The sequence below is a fragment of the Gossypium hirsutum genome, chromosome A06 (genome assembly GCF_007990345.1).
Source record: "Gossypium hirsutum isolate 1008001.06 chromosome A06, Gossypium_hirsutum_v2.1, whole genome shotgun sequence".
Classification (NCBI taxonomy): Eukaryota; Viridiplantae; Streptophyta; class Magnoliopsida; order Malvales; family Malvaceae; genus Gossypium; species Gossypium hirsutum.
Window position 1 is genome coordinate 106,409,415 of NC_053429.1, and position 20,002 is coordinate 106,429,416.

At 36.7% G+C, this 20,002-nt stretch overlaps 1 non-coding gene across 1 annotated transcript; it reads left to right on the top strand.

Annotated features, from left to right (window-relative positions):
* The first annotated feature begins 14,042 nt into the window (after positions 1–14,042).
* On the top strand, positions 14,043–14,149 carry LOC121230960 (small nucleolar RNA R71). The gene has a single exon (XR_005929032.1). It is a non-coding gene; the product is annotated as a small nucleolar RNA R71 (small nucleolar RNA).
* The last annotated feature ends 5,853 nt before the right edge of the window (positions 14,150–20,002 follow it).

Consider the following 20,002-nt stretch of genomic DNA (forward strand, 5'->3'; position numbering starts at 1 on the left):
ATGAGGAAACAATACCCAAACCTTTTTACAGGTAAGATTTTCGGGGACGAAAATCTCTAGAGGGGGGAGAGTTGTGACATTTTGAATTGGGGCCTAGTTGGAATAGTGGTTTTGAGACCACAAATCTGAGATAAAAATAATTATTTTGTGATTTCTATGAGGTCTATAATATGAATGCATGCTTAAGTGGAAGTTTCATGAAGAAATTCTATGCATAAAATGTCTAATTGAATTTTAAAGACCAAATTGAATAAAATGCAAAACTTGCAATCTATAAGATTTAAACATGAAATTGCTTTAGATTATGAATTAGAGGGTCCTAATTAGCAATTTGACCAATTTCTATAATTTTGGACAAAAATGGACATGCATAGGAAAAATTTGAAAGAAAAACCCTAAGGGCATTTTGGTCATTTGGTAATTAAATGAAATAAAAGGGAAAATCAAGTGGAAATGTTGTCCATCTTCCTCCTTAGCTGCTGAAATTTGTGGACAACCATAGCTAGGGTTTTCAAACTTTTCAAGCTTGGAAGTAAGTCCGTTCTAGCCCATTTTTTAATGTTCTTTAAATTTTTGAAATCCTCATAACATGATGTACTCGTTTCTAACCATATTTTAAGATAGGGTTGATGTTGGAATTTTGACCCATGTATGAGAATTTTGTGTTTGATGTTTAATGGAAGAATATGATAGTTTGATATGTGTTCAACATCTTTTACTAGGTGATTTTGCATGAAAACACCTTAAAGGGACCATTTTGTAAAAGATGTAAAATAAGTTATAGAAATCTAATTTTTGATGAAAATATGAGCTGTTATGGGTACAAGGAAAATTTGGCTAGGCTTGGGTAACAAAGAAAATGCATGAATTTCATTTTACGAGCCTAGGAACTAAATCGTAAATAAGTGAAAAGTTATGGGGAAAAAGGGTATTTTACCAAAGCATGAGTTATGGATTGATTTGAATAATGTGATTGATAAACAAGTTAAATTTGGCATTATAGATCAAGAAAAACGTGAATCGGGTCTTGATCTAGGAAAGAATAATGTATACGATGCTTAGGCTCGATTACCATTATTTTGTGCCGAGGTAAGTGCATATGCAATTAATGTGGTATTGTAGCATGTTCTTAATGTTTTGATATTATGTGATAAATATTTTCTTGTTATTATGAGTTATATATTTATTGGTTGTTATGAAAGCATAAATGATAAATTGGCTGTTACATACAACATCACGAGCAAGTACAACAAAGTATGCCTTGTGCAAGTGAGGAAAATCCCGTTTGAACCTTAGGAATAGTCTAGGATATAGGTGACATGTCACTAGGAATTTAAAAATTCGAACTCGTTGAGTTGGTCTGGGTTCCTGATATGTATGAGGCATCCTAGCTCATTGAGTTGGTTCGAGTTTATTGTGGATGCAAGCATCTGATCTCGTTGAGTTGATCCGAGATCATTCTGGATGCGATACATGTAATTGGGTTCCAGGAAATGGTCTTGTGTGTCCTGCCGGTGGCTAGGTAATCCTTGAGTTGGTCAAATACCTGACAGCTTGTGAGAGTAAGCCATGTAGCTACACCTTGACCGATAGCTTTTATGAGCCAGCCCGTGAGTAGCTCCATCGCGATCGTTACATGTTATGAGGTAGCTTTTGCTACGTATGTATATGTGGCATTTATGTGCAACTTTTCTGCATATCCAATAGTATTCCAAGCGTTCAACGGGTAATGCAATGGATGTGATGAAAGCCCCGAGGAGGGTATGTTAAAGAGGTATGGTTATATGATATACTACGAGGAGTACAGGTATGTACACTAAACCTATGAACAATGCCCTGGTAAAGAATGATTTGTGATGAGAAAGTATTTGTGTACATATGATAAGTATGTCAAAAGGTTTAAGTGATGAATAATCTTTATGTATATATTACTATGTCTTTGCATGTTGATTGCGTACTACCATTGTATATTATTTGCATGTGGACTTACTAAGCTTTAATGCTTACCCCCTTCCCTTTCCATCCTTTGTAGTTCCACCAAGCTAGCTTGGGGATCGGAAGCTGTCGGAGTATTCGATCACACTATCAAAGCAATATTGGGTATATTGAAATTTTTATTTGGAGTATGGCATGTATAGGGGACTTGGTTATTTTGTGATATGTGTCATGCTGTTTGGCCAAATTGTGAAGGCCTATGATGCTGATGATTCATTTTGTAATGGCCATGTGATATGGCTTATATTTGATCATTGGGTTGTAATCTAATTACCCATGCATGCATGTGTTAGTGCCTTGATGATGTGATATGTTATTGCTTGGTGAATGTATGATAAAGTATGGATTAGATGCTAAAAGATAATGGATGACTTAATGGTTTAAAATGACTATAGTCATGAATGCATAATTTAACATTATGGTAACAAGCTTAATAATTCATGAAATTGGTGTGGAGTGCTTCTAAATGGTGTAACAAAATGAATGTGTAATAGGACGACATTATGAAGATGTGAGAGTGCCATGGTGTTGAATATTTGAGTATCTAAATATGTCATGTTGCATGCTATGAAATATGTTTGAATGTATGAATGATTGAGGACGACAATTGGCTTGGAAAATAGCCTTTAAATGGTCTACAAGAGTAGACGCAAGCCATGGGCATGTTGAATGGCTGTGTGTCCCTTGCACCCTATGTTTCCAAGTAAGTATGCTCAGTAGTAAACACACGGGCTAAGACACGAGTGTGTGTCTTGGCCGTGTGAGGGACACAGCCCACATGGGCGTGTACTCTGGCCGTGTGAAGTCTGCACCTTTTTATGAAAAATTCATTTAATTTTAATTGACCACAGGTCTGGCCATACGGGCGGGTGATGCGGCGGTGTGACCCTAAATTGGTGCTGATGTCATTGTCAGAGAGCTATACGGCTGCAGGACTCGGGCGTGTAGAGAGCACACGAGCGTGTCCATTGTCTCACACAGGCTTGTGGCTTTGTATTAGGGAAAAATTTCCCCAACTTTTCTAAAGTCTTAGATTTAGTCTCGATCCCTTCTGATGGTTATTTTGGGCCTCGTAGCCCATATCAGAGACAAATTGTGTATGTATGAATAATGTTGTTTTAAAGAAAAATTTTATAGCCCGATTTTTGTATGAATAGCTGTGTATGTGTTCGATAATGCCCCGTATCATGTTTCAACCTCGGGTACAGTTAAAGGGTGTTACATTTAGTGGTATCAGAGCTATAGTTTAGTCAATTCTCGGACTAACCTAGAGTATTTGAGATTAGCTATGCATGGTGTACGTATATATATAGATAATTATAGTGTGATGACTCCTAACAATATTAAAATGTATTTTCATATAGCAAATGGATCCCGACAGAGTAGTGGCAGATGATGTAGAAAGTAACGCACCTGCTCCAGTTAAAGGAGCAGTGCCATCCAAAAGTAGACCCAAAACTGTCAGTAGAGGAGAAGGAGGTGGAGAGGCCTTTCTCAACATGATGAATGCATGGTATACGGAGTTCGTTCAAACGAACCCGAACGCTCAACCTCCCTTACCTTTCTCAAATCCTCAACCCGCACCCATGATGTCTCAAGGTATAGATTTTATGAGAATGTCTAAAACACCGGTTGATAAAATTCAGAAACAAGGTGCTGAGGAATTTAAGGCAAGTACCAATGATGACCCAGAGAAAGCAGAGTTCTGGTTAGAGAACTCGATATGGGTATTTGATGAACTATCTTGTACACCTGAGGAGTGCCTAAAATGTGCCATATCTTTGTCGAGAGATGCGGTGTATCACTGGTAGAGAACGCTGATATCTGTGGTACCACCGGAGAGGGTTACTTGGGAATTCTTTCAAGAGGGATTCTGAAAGAAATACATTAGTGAAAGGTTCATCGATCATAAGCGTAAGGAATTTTTGGATTTGAAACTGGGTTGTATGACAATTAGTGAGTATGAGAGAGAATTTGTCAGACTCAGCAAATATGCTCAGAAGTGTGTATCCTCCGAAGGTAAGATGTGCAGAAGATTTGAAAATGGACTTAATGAGGATATTAAGACATTAGTGGGTATTCTCGAGTTGAAAGAATTTGGGGTACTTGATCGCGTGATTTCGTGATAGGTTTTAAATATTTATAATTAATCATTCTTGTAACTAACTATTATCGCGATGTAGGCAAGTGTACCTATCGAACAGTACTATAGTTTTAGCAAGACCGGATTGTCGAACCCAAAGGAACTAAAAGTACTAGTAATGACTGTCTTTTTATTATCTAGCCTAAGAATAAAGATGTTTTGTTTTAACTAACTAATTATCTAAACTAAGAACTCACAGAGAATAGAATTTGGGAATTTCTTTTGGGAAAATCGATTGAATTAAGACAATACCTAAGGAAAAATCCACCTAGACTATACATGTTATTCTGGCTCCGAATCGGACAATTTATTCATTTAACTTGTTCCGTAGAGATCCCTAAGTTATGTTATTATCCCTATTCAAGACTAATGATGTCTAATCCCTAGAATGAATAATTGAGACCTTTCTCTAATTAACACCCTAGGGTTACATTAACTCGATCTATGGATCCCCTTATTAGGTTTCACCCTAATCCGACAAAATCTTGTCACCCTATGTCTAGGCGCGCAAACAACTCTGCTTAATTATGACTATTGTACTCTTAGACAGGGTCTATTCCTCCTCTGAATAAGAGCTTATCTTGAATTAGTATCCTGGGATATCAAAACAAGAATTAAGAACACATAATTAAGAACAAGTTAAATATTTATCATACAATTTAGAAAATAATGACAAGATTCGTCTTAGGTTTCATTCCCCTTAGGTATTTAAGGGTTTTAGTTCACAACTAAATAAGAAAACAACTCAGAATAATAAAGAATACAAAACATAAAGAAAAGCCAAAACTCCTAAAGGGGAAATTGAGGAGAGATCTTCAGTCTTGATGATGAATCCGGCTTCTAAGATAGATCAATTGGCTTCCTTGGAGTAATTTCTTACTCCCTCCCTGTGTGTCCCCATTCTTCCTCCTCTAGGGTGTATTTATAGGCTTTGGAATGCCTAAGAGCCCTCAAAATTAGCCTTTTCCGAATTGGACTCAACTTGGGCTCGGCAGGGACACGCCCGTGTGCGATTACTTCAGGCCGTGTTCGAGCCTGCCAAATTGACACGGCCGTGTGGTCTGCCTGTGTGAGGAGGTCCAGGCCGTGTTGATTTCGTATTTTAGCCCATTTTCTCTGTTTTTGGGCCGTTTCTCGGTCCTTTCACTCTGTTATGCTCTCCTAAGTATAAAACATGAAATTAAAGCATTAGGAGCATTGAATTCACCAATTCTAATGGGAAATCATCCATAAAATGCGTTAAACATGGGGTAAAAATATGTATAAATTACGATTTATCAAATACCTCCACACTTAAGCATTTGCTTGTCCTCAAGAAAAATTCTCAACTCATAATCAAAATAAATTCTTCTCAACTTATAATTTCTATCGATAATATCTCAAAATAATCCATAAGTAATCATACATTGAGAATTCATCAAAAAGAACATAAAAGTTTCAAACATTCCAAGTTGAGTATTTAATCATGCAAACATAGGTGTCTCCCATCATCTAAGTGATTACCTTTAATTCAGAATATCACAGACTTTCACATCCTCACTAAAGATTCACTCAAATCACTCGAGGTGTTTAAGGACAATAAATGAAGCATTCAATAGTCAGTAATGAAAAGTCATTACCATAGGCTTGCATGAAAATCAAATCTCCACCACTATATTTTAAGATGATACATCATTCAAAAGGTCTTTTGAGGGTTATAATGAGGCTTGGTTAGGGGGTGTGGTCACAAGCTGAAAGAAAGGGTTAGAATCGAGATTGAGTTGAAAAATTACTTAACTAGAAAAATATTTAATCATCACTTACGTACGACATAACCCCTTATCTGACTATGGAATTTAAATACTGAAGCTTACAAATAGAAGATCACTACTAATATGTATACATATTTTTTTTAAGAACAAGTTAAATAACATAATATTAAGAACAAGATATAGCTAAGCAATTTATTCAACTCAAATCTCGACAAAAATAGGGATTAATTTAGGGGATTTCAACAATAATGGGTTAATGGTTAATATTAAGGGTAATACAAGAAATGGCTTCTTAGGCTTAAAGGGGTTTACTAGGTGTTAATCGTGGAGGTAGGCTTTTCATGGCATGAGTGGGTTAATCCTAAGTGCCTTAATCATTTTGACATATCAAATCAAATGTTGTGGTCTTGACATGCATAATCAAGTAAGTTCTAGAATAACAGTTCAATACTGATGCACTCAAAGCAATAATAAAAGTGAGCATGAAAGAATTAATAGATGCTCAAAAGGCTCAAGAATCTCACAAAAACTATGGCTTTTTGATGTTTAAAACTTGTGAATTCTAACTCAAAGTAATACCTAAACTTTGGAGAAACAACCTACAATTTTCAGTTCTTAAAAATGAACTTATCATGCTTGATTCTCTAATGTCTTGAGGTTTAAACAATCAATGCATAAATGCCTATGTTTTAATTCAAGATATATCAATCAACATCATAAATCAATCAAAATTTATCCTAAATACGATATGAGAGCTTTCCAAGAGAATAAGGCAGTCATTCAGGGATTTTTCTAATAATGAAATAAATACCCCCTACACTTAAGATGTACATTGCCCTCAATGTACAAAGATAGATATTAGAATATGAAAATAAGATAGGGAGAGAAGTGAAACTTCCTGTATGATGAATTCCTTGAACTGGAGTTTTGGAGAGTAATCGGTGCGAGAGTGGAGGAGGATACTCCAATGGTGGTAGAGGTTCATTAGTCCATAAGTCCTGTGCTAAAAGAATATTATATCTAGTGGTAGCTGTGGTCGTGGTCGATCAGGACATGGCAGTCGTGGAGAACCTTTCCCGGTGGAGCTTTTAGTTCTTATGCGATGATGAGCTTAAGAGCTCTATATAACTGTAATAAAATCAGGAACTTTTTAGGGGATATTAGGAAGAATAATTACTCATAAAGAAATAACCGAAATTGATAATTAAAAATAAAATTCTAAAATCTAATAAAAATAAAAAGTAGTTTTAATAAAAATTAAAAACATAAAATAATAAATAAATGTTTTTAAACATCTTCATCGCTGGATGGTTCGTGAGGTGGGACTGGCGATGAGATGTGGAGGTGCTGACAAATCTGCTATAGAGTAGCATCAATATTGTCAAATCATTGAAAACACTACTGCTCGAATCGAGTGAGGAGCTCAGAGATGTCAGCATATGAAGCCACCACATGAACTGGATGAGAGGGTGGTGGTGGCTGAGTCGGTGGGTCCTCGTGCTGTGGAAGGACATCATCAGGAATGTCCTCGTAGGTCTTCTCCTCGGTAGATTGGGTGAGATGATATTGAGGAGGGTAGGTTCCTCGGTGCTTTTCGATCATCCTCATGCTAAGCATGCTCGAGATACCTTGTGGAGACATCTGGCCAATGAGGGATAAGGATGATTCTTGGGCTGTGGTGCTGAGGAGCCTGAAGTGTCGAGCCAACCGAGTAACATAGGGGCCAATGGAGATGACCCCTTTCCTATGCCGCTTCGTCTGGTGTTGAATCTCGAGGGCGATGAAATAGGCAAGGTTTGTAATATCCTGAATTAGGGCTTAATCGGAATAGTGGCTTCGTGACCACAAATCTGAGATAGAAATAATTATTTTATAATGATTTTGATGTTTATGATATGATTGCATGATTGTGTGAAAATTTCGTGATGAAATTCTATGCCTAAAGTGCTTAAATTGAAAGTAGGGACTAAATCGAATAAGTTGCAAAACTTGTATTCTAGAAGTTTTTAGTATGAAATTGTTTTGGAATATTAATGAGGAGGTCTTAAATAGAAATTTGACCAATTTTAAGTTCATGGACAAAATTAGGACATGGAAGGAATTTTTGGAAAGTTTAGTAGAAGGGTATTTTGGTCATTTAGTTATTAAAATGAATTAAAAACAAAATTAAAAGCCAATTTTTGTCCATCTTCTTCATTAGGCCGAAATTTCAAGGGTTCTCCATAGCTAGGGTTTGTTTCAAGCTTCCAAGCTCCATAGTAAGTGATTCCAAGCCCCGTTTTTAATGTTCTTTACGTTTTTGGAATCCCGGAAGCTCGATTAAGCTTATGCTAGCAATAATTCAACCTAGGGTTTATATTTGGAAAAATACCCATAGGTGAAATTTGTGTATTTTGATGTTTTATGATAGAATATGGGGTTTTAAATTATGTTAGAAAACTTGTGCTACTCGGTTTTTAGTGAAAACGAGTAAAAGGGCTTAATCGGCAAAATACCTAATAGTCACAAGTATATGTTAGAGAGAGAATTTGATGTTGCCATAGAAGGGAAAAGTGATCAGCATGTTATAAAACATAAGAATAAGGAATAAAGTTTAATTCCCGAGCCTAGGGGCAAAAGTGTAATTATGCAAAAGTTTAGGGGCAAAAGTGTAATTTTTTTAAAGTTCGTATTAAATGCTGTTTTGATAAATGTATGTATTAAATAAGATTAATTTGGTATTATAGATAAAGAAAAACGAGATTCAAGTCGTGATCGAGGAAAAGAAAAGATTGTGGACTAAATTGCAAAATCTTTATATTTTGGTACCAAGGTAAGTTCATGTGTAAATAATGTAGCATAATTGTTATTTTGAAGTTATTGATGTTAATTATATGATATGATGATTTTTTTAGCGTGAAATATTATGCTTTGTGGTTAATGTTGAGTAATATGCAAATTATGTTTACTACTTCATAAATATGAATTGCTACCGAGTATCGGTTCCGATATTCCATCGAAGACGGCAATGTGAGATCGAGGAAAAAGCCCGTTTGAACCTTAGGAATAGATTAGGATACAAGTGACATGTCACTAGGATGGTTGAGCATCCAAACTCGTTGAGTTGAGTCCGAGTTCACTTATGGATGCGAATGTCCGAACTCGTTGAGTTGAGTCCGAGTTCGTGAGATGTAACTAGGCATCCGAACTCGTTGAGTTGAGTCCGAGTTCATTTATGGATGCGAACGCCCGAGCTCATTGAGTTGAGTCCGAGTTCACTTAGGGGCGGGTTACATGATTTCTTGATTACATATGTGGCACTTATGTGCAAATTATCCATGTATCCGAGTTATATTCTGATGTGTTCAATGGGTGAAATTTCTAGTTTAATGGAAGAGCACTTAAGATATAAGTGACGTTTTGGGTAAGTGTTGTGAAATGGACACTTTGGACAAGTATGTTCTTAACCCTCGGGTTGAAAATAGATACAACAACGATAAGGTAGTATGATGATGAATGATGTTTAAAGATGTGATATATGTTTTGGTGGTATCATGCTAAAGTTGTTTGGTATATTTGTATTGTTATGTTACTTGTTATTTACATATGAACTTACTAAGCATTTATGCTTACTCCTTCCTTTTCATTCACTGTAGTTTTGAACAAGCCGGCTCAGGAATCGGGACAGGTCGAAAGTTCGATCACACTATCCAAAGGACTTTTATCTTGGTAAATGGCTTGTACAACTGCTTAAGTATGGCATGTATAGCAATATACCTATTTTGTGTAAATAATTTTATGATATGGCCATGTTTGGTTGAGAAAATGTTTGATATTGATAAGTCATGGTGATGGCTAATTTAGATCATGTTTGATATCATGGAAGTTTAACAGGTTATCTAGTTCATAAAAATTCATGGAAAGATGAAACTTGCCTTAAAACAAAATATTGCTGCAGCAATAACATGAATTTGAAAAATAACTAAAAATAGTATAAATAGAACTAAATGATGAGTAAGTTATGAAATTGAAGCTTAATGAGTCTATTTTCATATGGATTGAACAAAACAGGAATATAAATTATATTTTATGAGATATTTAAACTTTTGCGAAACAGGGCCAGAGTAATTTCTGGATCCCCTATTCTGAATTTAAAAATTCATAATAAATTTTACTAAAATAATTAGAAGTTTTTATTTATATGTACAGATTCCTTATTGAGTCTAGTTTTAATAGAAACAAACCTCATAGTCATTGAAATTTTTTATAGAGATATATCTGATTCGTAATACACAGAGGTTAGAGCAGTCATACCCTGAAACAGGGGATACTTTAATTAATAAACTATACTAATTGGCCCAATAAAAAAATTCTAGAAAAAAATTAGTAAATAGATATGTGAGTCTAGATTCAGGGAAAATTTACAGATCTTGATTTCGAGTTTCGTAACTCGAGATATGATTTTTCTTGTAACTGTGACGCGAGTAGCTAGAAAGCTGTGAATGTAGAAACAAATGATTTGAAGTTCTTAAATTGATAAATTATGTTCGGTAACCCCTCAAGCTCGACTCCGGTGATGGTCTCGGGCGTGGGGGCATTACAAGGTTGATGACGTGCCCGTATGACATACACCATAAAAAGTAGGCGTCATGAGTGTTGACGACGCCAGCGCTCTCTCGCCTTCTTGTAATCGTGTGAGCCAAAATAGCGTGTAGGTACCTCAGAGATGGAGGGAGAGCCGATGCCTTGGAGCGGCTAGGATTGTAGGTGGCCCCACCTGGTACTAGTGCATCCTAGCACCGTAAAGGAGAACGATGGATGTGGCAATTGAGAGCATGTAAGTCATTCTCCTCCTTGAATTCCTCCGTATATAAACCCAGCGCTGTACCAAATTTTGGGACGTTGAGCTGGCGGACTAACCCATCTAGGCGAAATTGGACCGTGCCGAGATCATCGTAGTTCGTCATTACAGTCTGAAGATGGAACATTGAGCATAGTTTCATCGTGATCTCAAGGTATGTTGGCTCGATGATCTCAAAGTACAGCTCCCAAGGGTCGATGGTTAGGAGGGCTCGAATCACTTCAGCCAACTGAACTTGTTCTACCGCAGCCCAGTCGATGCAGCGGCCCACAATTAAAGGTCAAACCCAAAGTATTTGGAATATTTCTTCTTGGGGCCCGATAGGGAACCTCAGGAAAGGGTGACGAACTTTCGCGGTAGGACCCGAGGAAGATGACGCTCCCTTCCTTTTCTTTGAAGCAGGGACAACTGCCTTTTTACTACGTGAAGACGACATTCTGAACCTGCAATTAAAACCATTACTTTTTTTTGATGAGTGGACAAGGAAGAATGTATCTAAATTCAAAAAGTCATAGATTATGACTAATACTTCATCCACAACTATCATCACTTAACAATTCTAATAAAACTAATCCATTTTATAACATACTTTTGTGCATTGCATGATAATAGCATGAATAATAATAAAAGATATATATAAAAAAAATTGGCAAATAACAATAAGCATTTGAAAAGTATGAGGATTGAGTTAGAATATTTGAAAAAGGCATGAGTTTTCCACCTATCCTAACAATGAATATTTTACTTTTAACTAATCAAATAGAGTAAAGAAATCTTGTAATGAAATAAAAAAAACTTGAACATGAAAAAAAATGAAAATTATTCTAGATTATGACATTTAAAAGTATGAAAATAATATAAAAACTTGCATATTATTATGAATAAAAAAACTTTAGAAATCATTAAAATAGACAAGAAAGAAGTAAACAAACGCTAAGAAGGGAGGATTGAGAGTCAAAAATGGAGTTGAGGGAGGCACACGGGCGTGGCAGGAAGGTCGTGTGGAATTGTAGTGGCTAGGGTTAGGGTTTTTGAGTGGGGAAGACAATGAATAGTGCAGGGTATTTATAGATTTTAGGGCACACGGCCAGGTAACACGCCTATGTTCCCCAATTTCAGCCCGTGTGATTCGTAAATTTTGAATTTGGGCGCGTCTGACATTTAGTACACTCCTGTGTTCCTTGGGTGTGTGGGTGCACACGACCGTGTCTGGCATTGTTCGCTTCTCCCACGCCCGTGTATGAAGACCCATGCTCGTGTCAATCTAATAGGTTCGACCACGGGTGCTAGACACGGGCGTGTCGTACACCCATGCTGTTTTAACAGGTTCGCCCATGGTTCATCCATACGGGCGTGTCGCACACCCGTGTTATTTTGGCAGGCTCGACCACGACCATGTCGCACGACCGTGGCATTTTATCGTAGCCCGTGTTTGGGGAAATCTTTGCCCTGTTTCACACAGCCCTAAGCACGCCCGTGTGCTTGGCCGTGTCTCTATGGAATACCTATATTCAAGAGCTCCGTTAGTAAGTTAGGTGTTGAAGACTAAATTTTAAAGAAGTTAATACAGTTAGTGCTCGGGTTGCCTCCTGAGAAGCGCTTATTTATAGTCTAAGGTCGACTTACCTCTTCAATGAATGTTCATGGTTGTTTGAGGAGTTTATACTCCTCATTCCTGCTATCCATGTCATCAAAATAAGGTTTCAAACGAGTGTTGTTTACCTTAAAAGTGCCGAACTTGAGATGACTCACCTTGACCGTACTGAATGGGAAAATGCTGAGTATTGTAAGAGGGATTTCTTCATTCGGTGTGGTAGCAACAATGTGGGGATCTGCGACATCTAATAAGGCTATATCTCCAACCTTAAGTTGATTTGGAAAGGTATTGAGCTCGTTCTATCATAGATTCGGTTTGTCAGGTGTTCTTGGTTTATGCGTCCTCCATTCATCTAGCTCCTCGATTTGTAGCCTTCGATCTTCATGAATAGGTCCTCTACTATTGCTTGAGAATGGCTCATGTACTTCCTTCAGACTCATTTCCTGCAAAGAAGGTTGCACCATATTGGCAGTTTTAGTAGAATGGTTTAGACGATCACCTTCAATTTCTAATGTGTTACCGGAATTGCGAGCTTGAAGGGTGATTGTTTCGTCTCCCACACGGAGTGTGAGTTCACCAATTAAGCAAGGAATCGTAAAACTACCTGGATCTTTTAATTTGTTCGGTAGCTTATTTTGCAGAATAGTTGAGCACATTACGTTTATCTCTACATGCGATGCCTTGTCCAACTTCTACTTATTTTCTAAAAGCTCGTTTAAAAATTTCATTGCATTTGGCATTTGCGATAGAGCTTCAATAAATGGTAAGTTAATGTGTAATTTTTTTAAGAATTTAAGAAATTTACCAAATTGTTCATCTGAGCGGTCTTTCCTTGTCGTGTTGGGGTATGGCACACGAGGTTTATATTCGACATTCACTGATTTTTTTTATTATGACCTACCTCACCTTGACCTTTGCTTACCACAGTTTCTTGCCTCGGTTCTGGTTTAGGCTCAACTCTTCGTCATCTTGAATATTAATTGCGTTGAGCTGTTCCCTTGGGTTGGGTTCAGTATTACTTAGCAAGATACCTTGTGGTCATTTGGAGATTAGTTTGGAAAGCTGGCCTATCTGAGTTTTGAGCCCTTGGATCGACACTTGTTAGTTTTTAAGTGCTGTCTTGGTGTTCTAAAAATGGGTTTCTAACACCGATATAAACTTTGAGAGCATCTCTTCAAGGTTCGACTTCTTTTCCTGTTGATAGGGTAGTTGTTGAAAACTCGGAGGATGTTGTGGTCTTTGATTTCCTTGATCGCCCCACGAGAAATTGGAGTAGTTCCTCCAACCTGCATTGTAAGTGTTACTACATGGGTTATTTTGGGATCGAGAGTTATTATTACCCATATATTGGACTTGTTCCTCCTCGATACTAGGGTTGAAAGGTTGATACTCTGTGCATGCTCCTCCTTCATTCGTCTCGTACCTCATTATTGGATGTACCTGAGTAGAACCAAGTAAACCATTATCTTTTTATTTAGAAGTTCTACCTGGTTTGACAGCATAGTAACCGAATCGACGTTATAAACGCCTACTATTTTAGTTAGCTTAGTCCTCATGACTTGCCACTGATAGTTATTCAATGACATCTCCTCTATAAACTCATCGGTAACTTCAGGTGTTTTATTATTGATGGTTCCGCCAGTAGCTGCATCAACCATTTGTCGATTCGAAGGATTTAGGCTATTATGGAATGTTTGCACCTGTAGCCAAAGCGGTAACCCATGGTGAGGGCACCTTCTCAGTAAGTCTTTGTATCTCTCTCATGCATCGTAAAGAGTTTCTAAGTCCATCTGTACAAACGAAGAGATATCATTACGTAATTTAGCTATTTTAGCCGGCAAAAAATATTTTAATAGAAATTTTTCGGTCATTTGTTCCCAAGTAGTGATTGACCCTTGTGGTAATGAGTTCAACCACTATTTAGCTTTGTTTCTCAATGAAAAAGGAAATAAACGAAGACGAATGACATCATCAGAAACACCATTAATTTTAAATGTATCGCATAGTTCTAAGAAGTTTGCTAAGCGTTGGGATCCTCATCCCGCAAAGCATCAAACTGAACAAATTGCTATATCATTTGAATAGTGTTAGGTTTTAGTTCAAAAGTATTTGCGGCTACAGTAGGTCTAACTATGCTCGATTCAGTTCCTGTTAAAGAAGGTTTAGCATAATCATATATAGTGCGTGGAGAAAGATTTTGATTAACCGCAATTGCAGGAGGTAGCTGATTGTCTTGGTTTTTAGCCATCTCTTTGGTTGGGGCTTTAGTATCGTCCTTTTGCTCGTTCTCTGTGTATTTAAGCTTCGCCTTATTTCTCTTTGATGTCTGCGAATTGTGCGATCGATTTCTTTATCAAAAAGTAGTGGTCTTAACGGGTTTCTTTTAGTCATAAACTATAAAAATCTGCCAAGAGAAAGAAAAAAGTAAATTAATAAATAATAAAATAAAATAAAATTGCAAGAAAAATAAATGGCTAAAGTAATAAAAATTGAGTGTTCCTAATATCTTAGTTCCCCGGCAACGGCGCCAAAAACTTGATCGCATGATTTCGTGATAGGTTTTAAATATTTATAATTAACCGTTCTTGAAACTAACTATTATCGCGATGTAGGCAAGTGTACCTATCGAACAATAGTATAGTTTTAGCAAGACCGGATTGTCAAACCCAAAGGAACTAAAAGTACTAGTAATGACTGTCTTTTTATTATCTAGCTAAGAATAAAGAGGTTCTGGTTTAACTAACTAATTATCTTAACTAAGAATTCATAGAGAATGGAATTGGGGAATTTCTTTTGGGAAAATCGATTGAATTAAGACAATACCTAAGGAAAAATCCACCTAGACTGTACTTGTTATTCTGGTTCCGAATCGGACGATTTATTCATTTAACTTGTTCCGTACAGATCCCTAAGTTATGTTATTATCCCTATTCGAGAATAATAACGTCTAATCCCTAGATTGAATAATTGAGACCTTTTTCCAATTAACACCCTAGGGTTGCATTAACTCGATCTATGGATCCTCTTATTAGGTTTCACCCTAATCTAGTAAAATCTTGTCACCCTATGTCTAGGCGCGCAAACAACTCCGCTTAATTTTGAAAAATGTACTCTTAGACAGAGTCTATTCCTCCTCTGAATAAGAGCTTATCTTGAATCAGTATCCTGGGATATCAAAACAAAAATTAAGAAGACATAATTAAGAACAAGTTAAATATTTATCATACAATTCAGAAAATAATAACAAGATTCATCTTAGGTTTCATTCCCCTTAGGTATTTAGGGGTTTTAGTTCATAACTAAATAAGAAAACATCTCAGAATAATAAAGAATACAAAACATAAAAAAAAGCCAAAACTCCTGAAGGGGAAATTGAGGAGAGATATTCAGTCTTGATGATGAATCCAGCTTCTGAGATGGATCAATCGGCTTCCTTGGAGTAATTTTTTACCCCCTCCCTATGTGCCCCTCTTTCTTCCTCCTCTAGGGTGTATTTATAGGCTTTGGAATGCCTAAGAGCCTTCAAAATTAGCCTTTTCTGAATTGGATTCAACTTGGGCTCGGCAGGGACACACCCGTGTGACACGCCCGTGTGCGATTACTTTAGGCTGTGCTCGAGCCTGCCAAATTGACACGGCCATGTGGTCTGCCCATGTAAGGAGGTCCAGGCCGTGTTGATTTCGTACTTTGGCCCATTTTCTCCATTTTTGGCCCATTTCTCGTTCCTTTCACTCTCTTATGCTTCCTAAGCATAAAACATTAAATTAAAGCATTAGGATCACCGAATTCACCAATTTTAATGGGAAATCATCTATAAAATGCATTAAACATGGGGTAAAAATATGTATAAATTATGGTTTATCAATGCTCGTTGAATGGGCTTCTAAAGTCGAGGAGTTGATCAAAGAAAAGAGAAAAGCCGAGTCTGAGGCAAGAGATACAAGAAAGAGACACATGAGTAAGTCATTGCCATCTTAGTCTAAGCAATCTAGAGAGATGTACTCTCATTCAGATGTGTCAGCTAGACATTCATACGGGAACCGTAGAAAGCAGAATTTGGGTTTTAGATCTCAGGCTACATCGGTGTCAAGTGTGGGTAATGCTAAACCTTCCAAGCGTGAGTGCCAAAAATGTGGTAGATGTCATTTTGGAACCTGTAGAGTGAGTGAGGGATCTTGTTTCAAGTGTGGTTCTCAAGACCACTATATTAAGGACTGCCCAGAGATGGTAGAGAAAGAAAGAGTTCAGAACTCGAGGTCGAGTGGCACAGCTTCTAGGGGAAGACCCTCGAGAAATGCCTGGAATAGGTTTAGTAGTAAGAACTTGACACAAGATACAATAGTGAGATCTGAAGCTACGGCTCCAGTCAGGGCCTATGCCATATGCGCACGCGAAGATGCAACTTCTCCTAATATGATCACTGGTAATTTCTCTCTCTATGATACTAATGTTATTGCTTTGAGAGACCCTGGCTCTACTCATTCGTATGTGTGTATGAAATTAGCATCTAGTATGAATATACTTTTCGAGTCTACAGAATTTATAATTAAGGTGTCAAGCCCGTTAGGAAAGCATGTGATAGTTGATAAAGTATTAGGAAAGCATGTGATAGTTGATAAAGTATGTAAGAAATGCCCTTTGATGGTTAAAGGTCATTATTTTCTGGCTGACTATCTTTTGATGAATTTGATGTGATACTGGGTATAGATTGGTTGACACTCCATGATGCTATAGTGAATTATTGACAGAAAGTTATGGAATTGAAATGTAAAAATGGTGAGATTCTTCGGGTCGAATCAGATGATGCCGATAAGTCGCCAATGGTAATTTCTTCAATGACTGCTCAGAGATGTACGAGGAAAGGTTATGAAGCTTATTCGACATACATATTGAATACAAAGGAATCTGAGTTGAAAATCAAATCAGTCCCAGTTGTATGTGAATATGTGGATGTATTCCCGGAGGAATTGAAATAGAGAAGTTGAATTCGATATTGAGCTAATGCCAAGGACAACACCTATCTCTATTGCTCCATATAGGATGGCCCCGACTGAGCTGAAAGAATTGAAGTTACAGTTGCAAGAGTTGAGTGACAAAGTTTTTGCGAGACCAAGCTTTTCACTGTAGGGTGCTTCCGTATTATTTTAGAAAAAAAAGGATAGTTCCATGAGATTATGCATTGACTACCGGCAACTCAATAAGATGACAATAAAAAATAAGTGCCCTCTTCCAAGGATTGATGACTTGTTTGACTAGCTAAAAGGAGCGACATGGTTCTCTAAGATAGACTTGAGGTCCGAATATTACTAGTTACGAGTTAAAGAGTCTGATGTGCCTAAGACTGCCTTTAGAATGAGGTATAGCCACTATGAGTTTCTTGTTATGCCATTTGGATTAACGAATGCTCCTGCTGTGTTAATGGATTTAATGAACCAAATTTTGCAGCCGTATTTGGATAAGTTTGTTGTGGTGTTTATTGATGATATTCTGATTTATTCTAGAGATGAGGCAGAGCATGCCGAACACTTGAGAACTGTTTTGCAGTCTTTGAGGGACCAATAGTTGTATGCTAAGTTTAGTAAAAGTGAGTTTTGGCTTCGAGAGGTCGGGTTCTTAGGCCACATTGTTTGAGGAGATGGTGTATGAGTTGATCCCAGTAAGATTTCTGCTATTGTCGAATGGAAGCCGCCAAGGAATGTAACTAAAGTTAAGAGGTTTTTGGGCTTAGTCGGTTATTACAGACGGTTTGGGAAAGGGTTTTCTATGATAGCCACTCCTATGACAAGACTACTTCAAAAAGATGTCAAGTTTGAATGGTCAGAAAAATGTTAGCAGAGCTTCGAGAATTTGAAAGTGTTATTGACCAAGGCATCATTGTTAGTACAACTGGAATCAGGGAAAGAATTTGTGATTTATAGTGATGTGTCCTTGAGTGGACTAGGTTGTGTGCTTATGCAAGAAGGCAAGGTAGTAGCTTATGATTCAAGGCAACTGAAGCCCCATGAGTAAAACTATCCTACGCATGATCTAGAATTAGCCGCCATTGTATTTGCTTTGAGGATTTGGTGACATTACCTATTCGGGGAGAAATGTCATGTCTATACAGACCATAAAAGCTTAAGCATCCGATGACCCAAAAAGACTTGAATTTGAGGCAACAAAAATGGCTTGAATTGTTAAAAGACTATGAGCTTGTGATTGATTATCACTCCGGTAAGGCAAATATGGTCGTCGATGCCCTGAGTAGAAAGTCTTTATTTGCTTTGAGAGCAATGAATGCACGACTAACCCTATCTCATGATGGTGCAATTCTAGTAGAGTTAAGAGCTATACCAACTTTTCTTCAACAGATTTGTAATGCTCAGGAAGCTGATAAAGAGTTACAAGCTAAGAAAGCTCAGTGTGAGTTGAGTAGTGAATTAGATTTCCAGAGAGATTCTGATGGTTGTTAATTTTTAACAAGGCAATTGTTAAAATCATGCACAAACCATCCATAATAATATATTATGGCCTAATTTCCATTTAAATCCTTGAATAATTTCTATTTAATCCTTTTAATTAATAAAAATCAATAGAGATTAACTTTTATAGTTTTTACGATTTAGTCCTTATGCCTTAATTACTAATCATTCAATAAAATTACTGGAGTAAAAATTAATATAACACTATAATATACTCATAATTATTAATAAATAATATTTACTAACTTGATCATTGAAAAATGGGATTCCTAAACCCTTATTTCTAGTACCACTTGAAAATGGACTATTATATAAATTATGATTAAGAGAAAAATCAAAAAATAAGGAATTTGAACCTTTTATCTCATATTTGATGCTTGGAGTCTCTTTAAGTATTTAATTATTCTTGACTTGTATTTATCTCGTGTATCTTATTTTTTGACATTTGGAGCTATTGGAAGAATTAATCTCATGTGTTTAATGTAATCTGCAAGGTCAACACTCGATACTTGGAGGATAGGTATCAAGACTTGGCTGAAAATAGTTGTTAGAAATATTGAGGCCTCAAGACCAAACAAACAAGTCTCAAGACTTAAGGGTAAGTCTTTATAAATTAGTAAATCTTAAGTATATACTATTCTCAAAAGGCTTGTGCTTACTATTTTACAAGTATAGATACTTGGATTCCAAATTTTTGAGACTCGTTACATAAGTCTTGATATTGTACACTTCTCAAAAGCTTTGTTAGAACCTGTTTTATAGGTATTGATACTTGGAAGGTTAAGCCCTGATACTTTGACTAAGAAATGCTTTGTAAGGTTTAGAAACGCTTTTGGATTGTCTTAGAGATGCTAAAAGAACTTTTTGAATTGTTTAAGTCATTTAAGAACATCCTTTTTTTTTGCATTTATAACACTTTGGAATAAGTTTTACATATTTGATTAAGAAAATTTGAAATTTCTTAGTAAGATCAAGAATCCTTCCCTTCATAAAAGTAATCTAGTCATCCTATTTTAAGACTTCTAATAAGACTCTCCACCATTTTTACTAGAGGTGCCACTTGTTCTTCCAAATGGTGTCAGTTGTCATGAAATTAATCACTTCAAAATTTGGTTTTGAAGGAGATGTTGGAGTGAAATTGTCGCTTGATTGAATATATTTCTCCTTGAATGATAATTGATGAGCTACATTTGATCCACAAGCATAAACTTCTTC